This window comes from Sciurus carolinensis, chromosome 13 (genome assembly GCF_902686445.1).
Source record: "Sciurus carolinensis chromosome 13, mSciCar1.2, whole genome shotgun sequence".
Taxonomy (NCBI): domain Eukaryota; kingdom Metazoa; phylum Chordata; class Mammalia; order Rodentia; family Sciuridae; genus Sciurus; species Sciurus carolinensis.
Window position 1 is genome coordinate 40,973,931 of NC_062225.1, and position 14,572 is coordinate 40,988,502.

At 35.2% G+C, this 14,572-nt stretch overlaps 1 non-coding gene across 1 annotated transcript; it reads left to right on the forward strand.

Moving 5' to 3' along the window:
• Positions 1 to 228: 228 nt before the first annotated feature.
• Positions 229 to 301, forward strand: Trnav-uac (transfer RNA valine (anticodon UAC)). Its single transcript has one exon. It is a non-coding gene; the product is annotated as a tRNA-Val (tRNA).
• The last annotated feature ends 14,271 nt before the right edge of the window (positions 302 to 14,572 follow it).

Here is a 14,572-nt window from a genome sequence, read left to right on the forward strand (position 1 = left end):
GCTTTAAGAGTAAATTTTCCAAGATAGGCGGCTCTCTATACATAATATGAACATGGCCAATATAAACATTATCATTCACTAACACTCTCAAAAATATAAAACAACCCAAACAAGATCCCAAACCTCAGAGTTATCACTTTATTGGAATTTTTCTATGGAAGGGGGGAAAATAGTCTTTTTTATGTGGAAGTGAATACATCTTTATCAATATTCAAAGAAATAGGGGCTGGGGAGATAGCTCAGTTGGTAGAGTGCTTGCTTTACAAGCACAAGGCCCTGGGTTCAATCCCCAGTACCACCAAAAAAAAAAAAAAAAAAAAAAAAAAAAAAATCAAAGAAATACTCTAAGATCATCGATTATGTTTTAATGGTAAGTCTTTGAGTTTTATAGAGATGCAGGAATTCCTATGGTAACTAGCATTTACTTCTTTCTTCTCCTTTTATACATTAGCTAATTAACCTGGGACAGACTACATTGTAAATGAATGTTATATACTTGCCTTTGTAAGTGATACATGATACAAGTAATTTGTCTTCTTCCTCTCTTTTCTTGGAAAATTTTTCTTCCAATCTTACAGGTAGCAACTAAATATCAGTAATTTGCCATTTACTTCATATGCTGGCAAACACAGGCAAATAATTTTCCTTAAATGGAAAATTTCTATTACTAAGGGAGGAGCAAAGACTGCTTTGTTAGGCAATGTTTCAGGAGCCATGTGTGATCATAAACTGACCACTCTGACTGAGACCACTTTCATCTTGAATCCAAGGGTAATAAGGAAATTCCTGCTTTGGTGTAGGAGAGAGGGATCTGGGTCATCTAGCCTGATGGGGCATCCTGCCAGGTCTTCATCTCCAGTTCTGGTCCTAACCAGTCAGAATCAGGAAGATTCCTTAACACCCTGGGCCTTTTCCTATCACCATGTTGTTTCCCATTGGGCTTATGTACTGCTTTTTTCCCTTAAGAAAACAGAGATGCCCCAACTCTTTTTGTTTTTGTGGTGCTGATGATTGAACCCTACCCTTCACACATGCCAGGTACTCTACCACTGAGCCACATCTGGAGCCCCCCAACTCTTTTAAACAGTGAGAGAAGCAATGAATCGTTTAATTAAATAAATCTGTGTTTTCTTTCCTGATAGGAGTATCTTACCTCAAGACAGTGGTGACAATTATATTTAGGATAACTCAAACCTTAGGCTCCTCTTTGTTGATCCTGAAATAGCAAGAAGTAAGGGTTTCCATGTAATTTGTGTTCTTTTGTGCATTTCATTCTCTTTGATTTTTCCATCTGATCTTCAATTTTGCTTAAGATTTCTCTAAAGAATATGACTTATTTCTACAATTAATTTGGTATCTTAAGAGAAGTAGCATACATTGAATGCTGTCTCCTCCAATCTACATGTAATCCTTTTATGAAAATGTTAATAATATTAACAAAAGGAAATTTTTAGCTATCCACACCAGGGTTAAGGTCATAGGAGATCCAGTGCTGAGCTATTTCACCAATTTTGACCACACCATCATCCTGTCATTTCTACATTGATATCAAATGCAGTCGTGCAATAATAGTTCTCCTTACTTTTTCCTAGGTTCATTAGATTTCAAAGTTCAGGATTGAATTGTTCCATAACAGTCTTGTGGAATGGAAGTCTTTATAAGTAGGAAGACATATGCAACTTGAAAAGTTCTCCAGTTGCCCACAGGCTGCCTAGATCCTACTATCAAAGAAGCACATTATAGACTTTGTTGTCTTCATCTTCAAAGTGCAACCCACAGAGTCTAATATGTATAGAGGGGCTATTATTTTTCAAACAACTGAATTCAACAATCTCCAAAGGACTCCACAATGGAGTAGTTGGAGAAAATCTGCATTTTTCCCTAGTAGGTTGTCAATACCCATTGACACATTAAAAGGCTATAAAAACTCAAGCAGTTCAGAGGGGAATTTATTTTACATTGGCTTTAGAATGTTCCCTCCATAGGTACTCTGTTAACATATCAAAAGCTGGTAAATGACAATTTGAAAATCAAAATCAGTTTTAACATTATTCTCCATGGAAGAGCATCTCCTAAGAAAAATATTTTTTAATTTGTGTAAATTTAAATATATTTTAATTATTTTGGAAATTTGGTGGAGAAATTAATAGTTATTATAATTATTGGGGTGCTACTGATATTAAGTGGACAGGAAGCAAGTATATAGGAAGTAGAACAGTTACATAGAACAAAGACTTGTCCCTGTCACTTTCAATTTCTGATATGTAGTCATGTAAGGGAAAAACTTATTTACAACTATGTGAGCCTATTACATATAAAATATTACCATATTACATATAAAATAAACAATATAGTGTTGCATAGTACTGATATGTGAATTTTTCCAGGAATGCAAAGTTTTGAATTGTGTCAAGAGTTGAGAAAATCACACCACCAAAAAACACCACTTAAGATACTTTTCAGCCAGGTGTAGTGGTTCACACCTGTAATCCCAACAGCTCAGGAGGCTAAGGCAGGAGGATTGAGAATTCAAAGCTAGCCTCAGCAGCAGTGAGATGCTAAGCAACTCAGTGAGACCCTGTCTCAAAATTAAATACAAAATAGTGTTGGGGATGTGACTCAGTGGTCAAGTGTACCTGAATTCAATACCCAGTACCAAAAAAAAAAAAAAAAAAAAAAAAGAACAAGATACTTTTCAGTAAAACACACACCTCAGCTCCTTGGCATACATAGTTGCCTATTTCACAGTGATTTTGTGTACAAGTATAACCATCTGATTTCTTCAGAGATTTTCAGTATAGTCACACCTAAGCATCTTCTTCTTGAAATGTCTAACATTTATTAAGTCAGCATCTTTCATATATTAATATAAATTCAGGCATTGTCTTTTTGTATTATATGCATAAATGGTTATATTGTCTATAAATTTTTTCAGGACAAATAAAGTAGATGTAATAAGGTATTTATTTTGAAAAGAGAGGTAATCAGTTCAATGAGACTGAGAACCACTGTTTTATAAGCTTTCGTTTCCTAAAATTGAGGATGTGAATTAGTACAACTTAAGATTGACCAAAAATATGAATAAATTAAACCATGAAAATGGTATGATTAGACTGGGGTTGTGACTCAGTGGTAGAGCACTTGCCTAGCACATGTGAGGCACTGGGTTTGACCCTCAAGCACTACATAAACATAAACAAATAAAATGAAGGTATTGTGTCCATTTACAACTAAAAATGTATTTTTAAAATGGCATGGTTAAGGTCCAGATTGGAAAATACGATAAGTTTAGAATAAAATAATTTATCAACAAGCCTTATTATGTGTCTAGTATTTGATTATAGTTGAACAAAAAAAGGTATTTTATATATATAAATATAATACCTTTTAATATATATATAATACCTTTTTTGTTCAAGTATAATATATATTATACTGTATATATATATATATACATCTGCCTTCACAGAACTTAAAGAGTAGTGAGGAAAACTAAAAGCCATATAGTTACTATCTAAGCATTTGTGGGAAAAAGTTATAGTTAGGCAGTGGTCTTAGTCTCTTCCGGAATTAATAGGATAGTATCAGCAATTTACTACAGCAAGGTGTGTTCACCATGACACAGAGGCAACTGGTCTAACTACTAAAGCTTGAGGGAGAAAGATAAGGTTAGATAACTGGAGGTACCAGTGAGAGAGAGATGGTGAAACTAAATGATGAAAAGCTGTAGAAGGCACAGGAGCCTGAATTTAAAACAATCAACAAAATGAAACCCCTGTAGACTCCTACAGAAAAGAGTGAAGACAAGAAGACTGATAGTAACACATAGGATGGACATAAGTATGGAAATATATATATATATATATATAAATGACCTCAGGTAGTTGGGAAGAGGAATCTGACATGAAAACTAGTTAAGTTTTAGATCTGATGAAATTGAGATGATCAATTGGAATAGAGAGCTTTAAAATAACAGCTGAATTTCTCACCAGAATGCATTAGCTCATGGAGAGAATGAACAGAGAGAAGTAAGGAGTGGAAGACAAAGCCTTGGGCAACACCCACAGGTCAGAAGACCAGAAGAGCCCGCAAAGCAGCCAAAGAAAATGAATGTTAATTTATATCCAAATGATAAAATTATGGAAAGTTTTTTTCTTGCCAGGTGGGTGGTAGAAGATAAAACAATAGCTGATTATTTAATAAGATTTAAGAAATGTATGGACCACCACGGAGTCATGAAAGTTTACTAACGTGACAATTTCCTAAACTTTTAGGTTGATATCAAATATCACAGCACTCTGTGTAAGTAACATATATAGCTCTCCCTGAAGAACACAACAGAAAGACGTACTCATCGAGAAAATGGATCCCATCATGTATTAGTGAGTCAATTGACTCATAGATGCTATTATAAACTTTCAGATAATAACAGTAAGCACAAATGAGCTATAAACCCATCATCAATCATCACAGAAAGTTGCATCACTGTAAGAATTACTCTGACTCAATCTAATAAAGAAATTGCCTAAAGAGCAGTCCAGTTTAGAGCACAGATGCAGTTTGCAATAACAGAGGTAATAGCTACAGAGATCTCTACATTCTTCAGAACACTCTCCTTCTTTATATATGGTCATGTGTAAACTGAAGCTATTTACATTAAGTTTCTCCATCTTATGAACTCACTCTAGATTGTTTTAGCAGTTAACTCAGCAGAAATCAATCCATATACCATCCCAATTTTAAATACTAACTGCAGTTGCCATTTATGCCATTTAAGAACTCTTATGAATAGGATAACCCATATCCCAGTTTTTCTCAGTTTACACTTTTTTTTCAGGAAGGATCATTAATAGCATCCTCTTTCACTCTTAGAGTGTGGATAATAAATTACATGTACCCCATATCAATGATGCCAAACAAACAGGAAACTTTTATAAACTACACTTTGCATTTTTCACTTCATGTGAAAAACAACAAAAAATACCTGCCATATTCTTTGCACACCCATTACAGTTGCTAATAACGTGTGGACTCCTGCTCACACTTTCAGGTTGAGCCCTGAGACAGCTAGGGACTGCCTCCTAGTGGTGGGGTGACTCTAGGCTGTCCCTGACCCTTCTGTTTCAACATCTCATCAAGCCTGATGTTCTCCCATACCTACCTATCAGCTTTGTTTCCCTCTTTTCAACCCTTACTTTTCCTTCTTGTGCTTAATAAGCTCTTGTGTTTCCATATTCAAACCAAGTTAATGAGAAATATATCCTCCCAAATATAAAAAATCATACTCCATATATAAAAGATTTTAAAAACAGTCTGGATTTCCCCAAAGTTCAGGAACAAGTCAAGCATGCACACTTTTGCCACTTTTGTTCAATATCATACTAGCCAGACAATTAGGGAAGAAAAATAATAAAAGGAATTCAAATGAGAAAAAAAGAAGTATCACCACTCTGTTCATAGATGACTGTGACTCTTCTAGATAGAAAACCCTAAAGTGTCCACATATAATCTGTTAGAATGACTAAACAAACTCAGCAAAGTTGTAGGATACATTATAAATATGCAAAAAAATCAGTTTTGTTTTTATATATTAGCAATGAACAACCTACAAATGAAATTAAGAAAATGGTTTCATTTACAATGGCATCAAAAAAGAATAATATACATCTACTAGAATGGCCATTATTTAAAAAAACAAACAAGAAATAAGTTTTAGAGACTATGTAGAGAAACTGGAACACTTGCACACTGTTGATGAGAATATACAATGAATGCTATAGCTATTAGTGTAAACTGTATAGTGTGGTTCCTCAAAAAATTAAAAACTAAATTATCATATGATTCAGCAATTCCATTTCTGGGTTTATACACAAATTAATTAAAATCAGGGTCTCTAACAGATATCTGTTGCTATAGGCTGAATTGCACAACCCTCCCAATTCCAAATGTGCAAGTCCCAACCAGCAGTATACCTCAGAATATGACTATTTGGGGAGACAATGCATTTCAAAAGATAATTAAGATTAAATGAGGTAGAACCTAAAGTAATATGATTGGTGTCCTTATAAGAAAAGGAAGATACCAGAGATGTGCACATACAAAGAAAAGATGACAAAGTGAGAAAATAGTCATCTGTAAGTCACAGAGAAAGATGTCAGCAGAAAGTTCCCCTGCTGATCCTTTAGTGCAGTGAAAAAATAAATTACTGTTGTTTAAGTCACCCAATCATGGTATTTTGTTATGGCAGTCCAAACAACCTAATACACTCATGTTCAGGACAGGATTAATCACAACAGACAAAAGGAGAAAGGAGTTCAAGTGTCCATTTGCAAATGAAAAGTTAAAATAGAATATATATATATAATGAAATATTATTCAGCTTTACAAAGAAAAAAATTCTGAGACATGCTACAACATAGATCAAACTTGAAGACATTATACTAAGTGAAATAAGTTAGCCACAAAAGACTGATATTGTTTATGATTTCACAAATATAAAGTCCTAGATTAAATTCTTAGAAAGTAGAAGGGTGGTTGCCATGGCTGGAGAAGGGAAGTACAGCAAGAGGGAAAGTGTACTGGAGATGTGAATCAACTACACTTCACTGTACACTTTAAGATGGCAAATGTTGTTTGTATTTTTTCATAATTTTTATTTTTCCTATAAATGGGGATTGAACCCAAGGATACTCCAACAATGAGCAAGATCCTCAACCCTATTTATCTTTTTAAAAATTTCAAGACAGGGGACTCACTAAGTTTCCCAGGTTTCTCTTGAACTCATGATCCACCTGCCTCAGACTATCAAGTCATAACATAATTACTTGTTGGCGGGCAATTAACTAAGAATTGAACCCAGGGACAGTTTACCACTAGAACCCCAAGGGAAGGTACTAGGAAATGACATTGATCAAATTATGCATGTACAAACATGACATAATGAATTCCACATTGTGTGTAATTATAATATGCCAATAAAAAAATAATTTTTTTAAAAATAAAAAAATGTAAATAAATACTTAGCAGTAAACACTACTAAGCATAAGACTTATACACTAAAATTATAAAATATTGCTAAAAGGAAATTAGAGACAGATAAATGGAATGATAGTCTATGTTTGTGGATTACAAAACTTGATATTGTTAAGATAACATACCAAAGAGAGATACAAAGTCAATGCAAAATCTCAATAACATGTTGTTTAAGAAATAGAAAAATAAATCTTAAAATTCATATAAAACTAAAATAAGAAAAGCAAAAACAATCTTGAAAAAGAAAAAAAAGTTGGAGAATCCATATATTCCAATTTCAAAACTTACTACAAAGCCCTAAAAATACCTTAAATAGATACAATAAGATTATCTTAAAAGCTACAAGAACTAAAGAGAGTAGTCTGAAGACTCCCAACACTAACTACTTTCATTTGATAATTATACATTGTATGCATGCATCAAACTATCACACTGTACCCCATAAACATGTAGAATTATGTGTCAATTAAATTTTTTTTCATTTTTAGCGAGGCATGGTGGCGCATGTTGGTAATCCCAGCCATTTGGGAGTCTGGGTCGCAAGTTCAAGGCCAGCCTCAGCAACTTAGCAAGACCCTGTCTCAAAAAATACAAAGGACTGGGAATGTAGCTCAGGGGTAAAGCACCCCTAATTTAGATCCCCAATATAAAAAAAAAATGTGCTGCTTGAGAAACTAAAGAATCCCAATGCTAAAGTCAACACAATAGAAAATGCACTTTGAAAGCATCCAAAAGAAACTAGTACACAATAAAATAAGTCGTTACATCACTCCACAATGCATATAAAAATCAAAACATCGTGTACACTAAAAATACGTTATAAATATTAATTTGTCAATAACAAATATCTGATAAAATTTTTTAAAAAAGAAAAACTACAAGTAATTAAAATAGTGTGTTACTGGCATCAAGACAAACTATAGACCAAGGCAAAAGATAGTGAGCCCTCAAGTATTGGTCAAATGATTTTTAACAAAACAACTTAATAGGAAAGGACAATCTTTTTTAACAAATAGTAGTGGAAAAGCTGGATATCCACATGCTAAATGAGGAAGATAGACCCTTACCTTATATACAAAAATTATCACAAAATGGGTCAAAGACCTAAACATACTAAAACCATGAAACTTTTATGGAAAAAAAACAGAGAAATATTCATGATACTGAATTTGGCAATGATTTCTTGCATGAACCAAAGCACAGGTAATGAAAGAAAAAATATTTAAAATGGATTCCATCAAAATGCAAAACATTTGTACATCAGAGGACACTATCAGCAGAATGAAAGGGCAATCCTTAGAATGGAAAAAATATTAATGAATCATATATCTGATCAGGACTTCATATCCAGAATACAAAAAAAGATTCCTATAATTCAACAATAACAATAAATAACCTGATTTTAAAAATGGACACAAGGTCTGTCTATCTGTCTCTCTCTCTCTCTCTCCATAGCCTACATTCTCCCTTGAAAGAGTATTACCTATTTTACCCAAAAGACATCTTTCTTGAGATTGTTCCCATTCTCTCTCTATCCTCTTAAAGAGAGCTATGTCTTTGAAAAATGAAAATAAAAATGGGTACAAGACTTAAATAGACATTTCTCCAAGAAAATATACAAATGACCAAGGACATGAAAAAATGCTCAACATCACTAATCAGTAGAGAGATGCAAATCAGAACCACAATGAAATATCACTTTGTACCCATTAAGATGGCTATTAAACATAAAATAAAAAGATAAAATTTCGTCAACAAGGATGTGGAGAAGTTGTAACACTTCTCCACTTGTACATTGCTAACTGTACAACTACATTGTAGAACTGCACAGTTGCCTTGGAAAATAATATGGTGGTGCCTTTGAAAAATTAAAAATAGAACTACCATATGATACAGAAATTCCATCTTGGAAAATAACCCCCCAAAAAGGAAAGCAGGAATTCAAACAAGGGTCTGTATACCTATGTTAATAGCAGTATCACTCAGCAGACAAAAAGGTAGAAATAACCCAGGTGTCCAACAGGGGATGAATGAATAAATGAAATGTGCTATACACATGACACCTTAATATTTAGCTTTGAAGGAGATCTTGATGAACACTGCAAAATGCACAAACCTTGAAAACACTGGGCTAAGTAAAATAAGCCATACACAAAAGGACAAATTTTGTGTGATTCCACTTCTTTGAGAATCTAAAATAGGTGAATCATAGAGACAGAATATAGATTAGAGGTTAAGAGACTAGATCTCTTCCAGAAGAGGGGAAATTAGAATTTATTGTTCAATGAAACAGATTCTGTTTGGAGTCATGAAAACTTTCACAATAGTGGTGATGGCTATACAACATTGTGAATGCAACTAATGCCATGGAAGTCTACACATAAAAATGGTTGAAAAGGGAAATGTGTATGTTTTCACTTAGGCTTGAAAATAGGTTTTTAATGAGACCTATATAAAATTCTCAAATGATCTGGTGTATGCCTATAATCCCAAGTTACATAGGAAGGTTAAGAAGGGAAGACTGTAAGTTTGAGGCCAGTCTAGGTAACTTAGCAAGACTCTGTCTCAAAATAACAAAAAGGGCTAGGGTTACATCTCAGTGGTGAGTGCCCCTTGCTTCAATCCTCAGTGAAGAAAAAAAAAAAAAAAAAAAAAAAAGAAAGAAAGAAAGAAAAAAAGATCTAAATTTGGGCTGGAGTTTGTGGCTCAGTGATAGAGCACTTGCCTAGCATGTATGAGATACTGGGTTCAATTCTCAGCACCACATATAAATATTTACTTATATAAATAAGTAAAATAAAGGTCCATTAACAACTAAAAAATATTTTTAAAAAAGATCTAAATTCATTCATCCATTCAGTCATTCACTGACATTTTAGCACTTATTTTGTGCCAGACACTTTGCTGGATTCAGGAATATGTGATGAACAGATACTTATGATAATGTGTAACATGGATAATAGCTAATACATTCTGAATACTCTTTCATACTTCCCAAAAAACTTATGAGGTAATTATTATTTTATTTTACAGATGAAAGAACTAAAAGAGAATTTACTTGCAAAAGACCATAGTGCCTAGCTCTGTATCAACCATTATTCTGCCAGTAAGTGTGCTTGCTACTATTGGAGTACTATAAGCAATGCAATTACCTTAGCTACCTGGGATTTTAGTAATGTCTAAGCACAGATCCAAAAAGTTGAGCAAGAATTTGGTGTGTGAGGGGGTAATGAGTTTAAAAAGAAAATATTTCTAACAGTAAAGAGCAACAAGCTCTTGAAATAATTATCTACTCCTGTTTCCATTAAAAAATAAGCACAGAGTACATTTAGGGAACTTCAAGCAGTTGAGTGAAGATAGGGCTTAAAGTGTGAAAGGTGAATTGCCAGAGATGAGATTGGAATAGTAAGAAGAACAGAGAGATGTTTTCTTTGGGTCTATCTATGTGAAATAAACCACCACAAAGTTTAGTTTAAAACAAACATGATTCTGTTATCTCTCATTAGTCTGTGGATGGACTGGGTTTCATTAGACAGTTCTATAGCTGCATGTGATGCTGACTGGGGCTGAAGTCATTGAAGAGGGAGGTGAATTTTGGTATGAAACATCTAGGATGGCTCGATGATGCGTGTGGCAGCTTGCGAGGAACATCTAGAAGACTGGCTTCACTTGCGATACTGAGATGCCTGGGCTTTTCTCTGTCTACTTAGTTTCAGGCATGTCTTTCGGAGAGTTCCTCCAGTAGGTAGCAGTACTCAGGAGGCACTTAGGTACAAAGTTATCATGCATCTGTGGATAACTTCCACAGATGGCCTGAGACCCAGAACTAACACAGCATCACTCCTGCTACATTGTAATCCTTGAAAATCCATGGAAGGGTCAGCACGGGTTCGGTATGGGAGAAGAGGACACAGGGTATAACTCCTGGGAGAGGTAGTTCACTGGGGGCCATATTTGGAAACTAGCTACCACAGAGTTCATATGCAGGAACACAGCTTGGGAAGGGGCAATTGGAAGGTTATTGGAATAGATTAGGTAAAAAATTATAGTGACATTTTGTACTTGAAATTAGACAAGTAAATAGAATTAAGAGCTGTTAAGTGATGAAATGAACTGATCTTAACTGACAGTGAGCACTGAGGAAGGACCAAGGTAGAAGGAATGTAAATGACCCTGGTTTCCTGCTTGGACTCAGGAGTTGACAGACTTTGTTATTCACTGAGATAGAAAGTAAAGTACAAGGAATAGATACATCTGTGATATCTGCAGCAGGCAGACATGAATTGGGCTAGAGGTTAGGGCTGAAGATACAGACTTAGAGCAACATGAGAAAACATGAGAGTGAACAGAGGAGCGTAAAGTAAGAAAACACTTCTGGCAAGGAGTCATAAAGACTACCAATATTTAATAGGTAAACAAAAAAGTAATAGTCATGAAGGAGACTAAAAAGAAAAAGCAGAAGAGTATCACAAAAATGTGTGTGTTGGGGGCTGTTTAATGGAAGACAAAATGACTACAAGTATCAAATGCTATATAGAAATTAAATGTAATGAAGACTGAAAACTGGTTCCCTTGAATCATATACATATAAGTTTTTAGCGAGTTGGCAAAAGCAGTGTCCAGGGTGGAAGCATTACTGTAGTGAATTAAGAGGTAAATGAAGATGATGTGGAAACAAATAGTAGAGAATTTCTTCAAGAAGCTTAATTATTAAAGAGATGAATTCATAATGGTATAAAAGAAAGAGGGGCCAAAGGATAATTTTTTTAAGATGGCAAAGGTAAATGCATACTTAAGTATTGTTGGGATGAAGTCAATATGGAAGGAGAAAGAAACTGAAGAACCCAAGAGAGGCCTATAAGGAAGCAGAGGGGAATAAGATTCAGAACACAGAAACAGATTAGCCTCAGTCAGGAGAAAATCACTGCCTAGTGCTGAACAGAAGTAAAGGAATGGGGGCTGGGGCTCAGGGGTAGAGTGCTTACCTAGGGTGTGCAAAGCCCTGGGTTCAATTCTCAGCACTGCATAGAAATAAATAAAATAAAGATCCATCAACAACTAAAAAAAAAAGAAAGATAGAAAGAAAGAAAGAAATGAGAAATAAAGGAAGAGATGACTGAGTGGAGCCAAGACTGGATATGGTTAGCTGAAAGTTACGAGCATTCTTCTCTGATGCCCTCTGCAGCATTTTCTTAGTGAAGTAGGAAGTAAGATCATCTGCTGAGAACAAAGAAATCTTATGAAGAGAAAAGAAGGTTTTAAATAGCCACAATGAAAACTTGGTCAAAAAGGTGATTAGAAACACAGAAAAATCGCTAGATAGCTTAAGAATCTCAGCTTGGGTTGGCAACCATGACTCTGGTATTCTCAGTGGACTCAGCTGTTATAGTTTTCTCTTCTGGCATTTGGCAACCAGGTATAGAAAGCAGGTTATATTAATTCAGGGAAGGAGCTGTACCAAGAGTTATGATGGATGGATAACACTCAAGATTACAAATTTTAGAAAGAGGTCTACTGATAACTTTAGGCAATTCCTTTTATTCCACCAACAGACTCATGACTCACAATGCTATTAGTTCCATAGTTTGCCCAATGTATACACTGCAGTACTTAAGGAGCTATTGAGAGTTACCACAGCATAGGGAAGACATCTCCATTTAGAGTTCCTTCTTTCTAAATAGTACCTGTAAGATGTGTTATTAAACACTAACCCTTCTTCCTCCAGATTAATTACAAAACAGATTCTTTTTTTTACACTATATCTTATATTCAGGGTAAGTCTTATACTTACTTTGTATCTCAATAACTAATTAATTGCACCTTGGCTCAGACTAGCAACACTTCAAACACTGAGAGTCACATTTGGAGGCTGGGGATGTAGCTCAATAGTAGAGCACATGCCCAGCATGCACAAGGCCCTGGGTTCAATCCTCAGTAACTCAAAAGAAAGCAAGAGATCTTAGTTTAAAAAAAAAAAAAAAAAAAAAAAGGCTACATTTGGCTATGACTACCACACTGGACTGTGCAGTTCCAGGCTGGGGATGAAACTCAGTGGTAAAAAACTTGACTCACATGTACAAGGCCCCAGCAACCCCCAACCCCACCCCACCCCACCCCTACCTTCACACAAACAAAAAAGCATTTCAGCTCCAGATGTTACCTTTCCACAGTTAACACTTGCTAAATTAACAGACACTGAAGTTCTTCCTCAGACACTGCCATCCTATTTCTATAATCAAACAATTTATAATATACATATTTATGTAGTATATTTCATTGATGACCTCCAGTTTTGACCAGGTCAAAAGTCTACAAATCCATACTACAATAAGCTCATCCTAATAGAGCTCTAGCTCCCTATTGAGTTCATTCTGACTACCTGCCTGGGAAACAACAGTATCTACAGAGCCAATGGCTGATATTCACTGTCCCAACTAGCCAGGAATGGCAAACACAAGGCAGGTGCACAGGGTGTTGTTCAATTTTCTTTACCAAGTTACCATTCATTCATCAATATTCCAGTTTCCAAAATTATGTTATCTTCTCATATTCTTTTTGTCCTCTTAGAGTTTGTCTCTTTTTCATTTCTTAACTTTTGTTTCAGTACATTTTCAAGAGTAAAAATAGATATATTCAATTAGCCATGTTTATCTAGAAGTTGCATTTATGATTAGGGGCTGAATTTATTTCAAAATCTATAAATTTATCATCAGAAGATAACTAACCAGACAGTGGAGAGAAACTTCTTCAAGTTTCTTTAAAGAATTACTTTAATCAGAATTCCAGATAAAATCAATATATATTTTAATGAAAAATCATCTAGCTCCTAAATTTTCTCTATTAGGAACACTTTGCATTGAGAATACATAAAATGAATCAATTGCTATGAAAAAAGAGAAATATAACAATGTTATTAAACACTAACACTTCTTCCTCCAGGATAAATTACAAAAACACTTTGGCACAATTCAACTGTGTTGTGTGAGCTTTAAGTAAACATTTGGACTCTAGTCACCAGGGGTTCTATTTTTTATGGAAATCTGCAAATCAGCATATGTAAAAACTGTTAACCTGTTGGTACTAATGACACGTCAACTAACTCAGGCTGACTCCTTACTCCCTGGCGAGTGAGCTAGATCAAGTCCTCAAAGGCAGTTTCAATAGTTAATGATGATAAATCGGACCACTGTCAGGGATTGGTTAACAACAGTTCCGCAAACGTGATCAGCTCGTGCTTGCCATATAGTCCTATGGGACTCTCACCTGCGTGAACTGCCACCCCCCTGCCTTGATGACCTTTAAGCTGATTGGTTCCCGCCTAGCCTCCACCCTACATAAAAGCTGTGTGATTTCCTCAATAAATGAGATTCCTGCTGTGACTCCTGCGCTGACAGACCTCCCGGCTCTGGTGTGTTTCCTTTGCCGCCGACACTCATCATCCTGCTCAGCCCCATATTCTCCTCAGGTGGGTCCTGAGGAGGTACATCGGACCTTGTTGCCCGACAGGGAGCAACAACTGGTGCCCCATGTGAGGAACGAC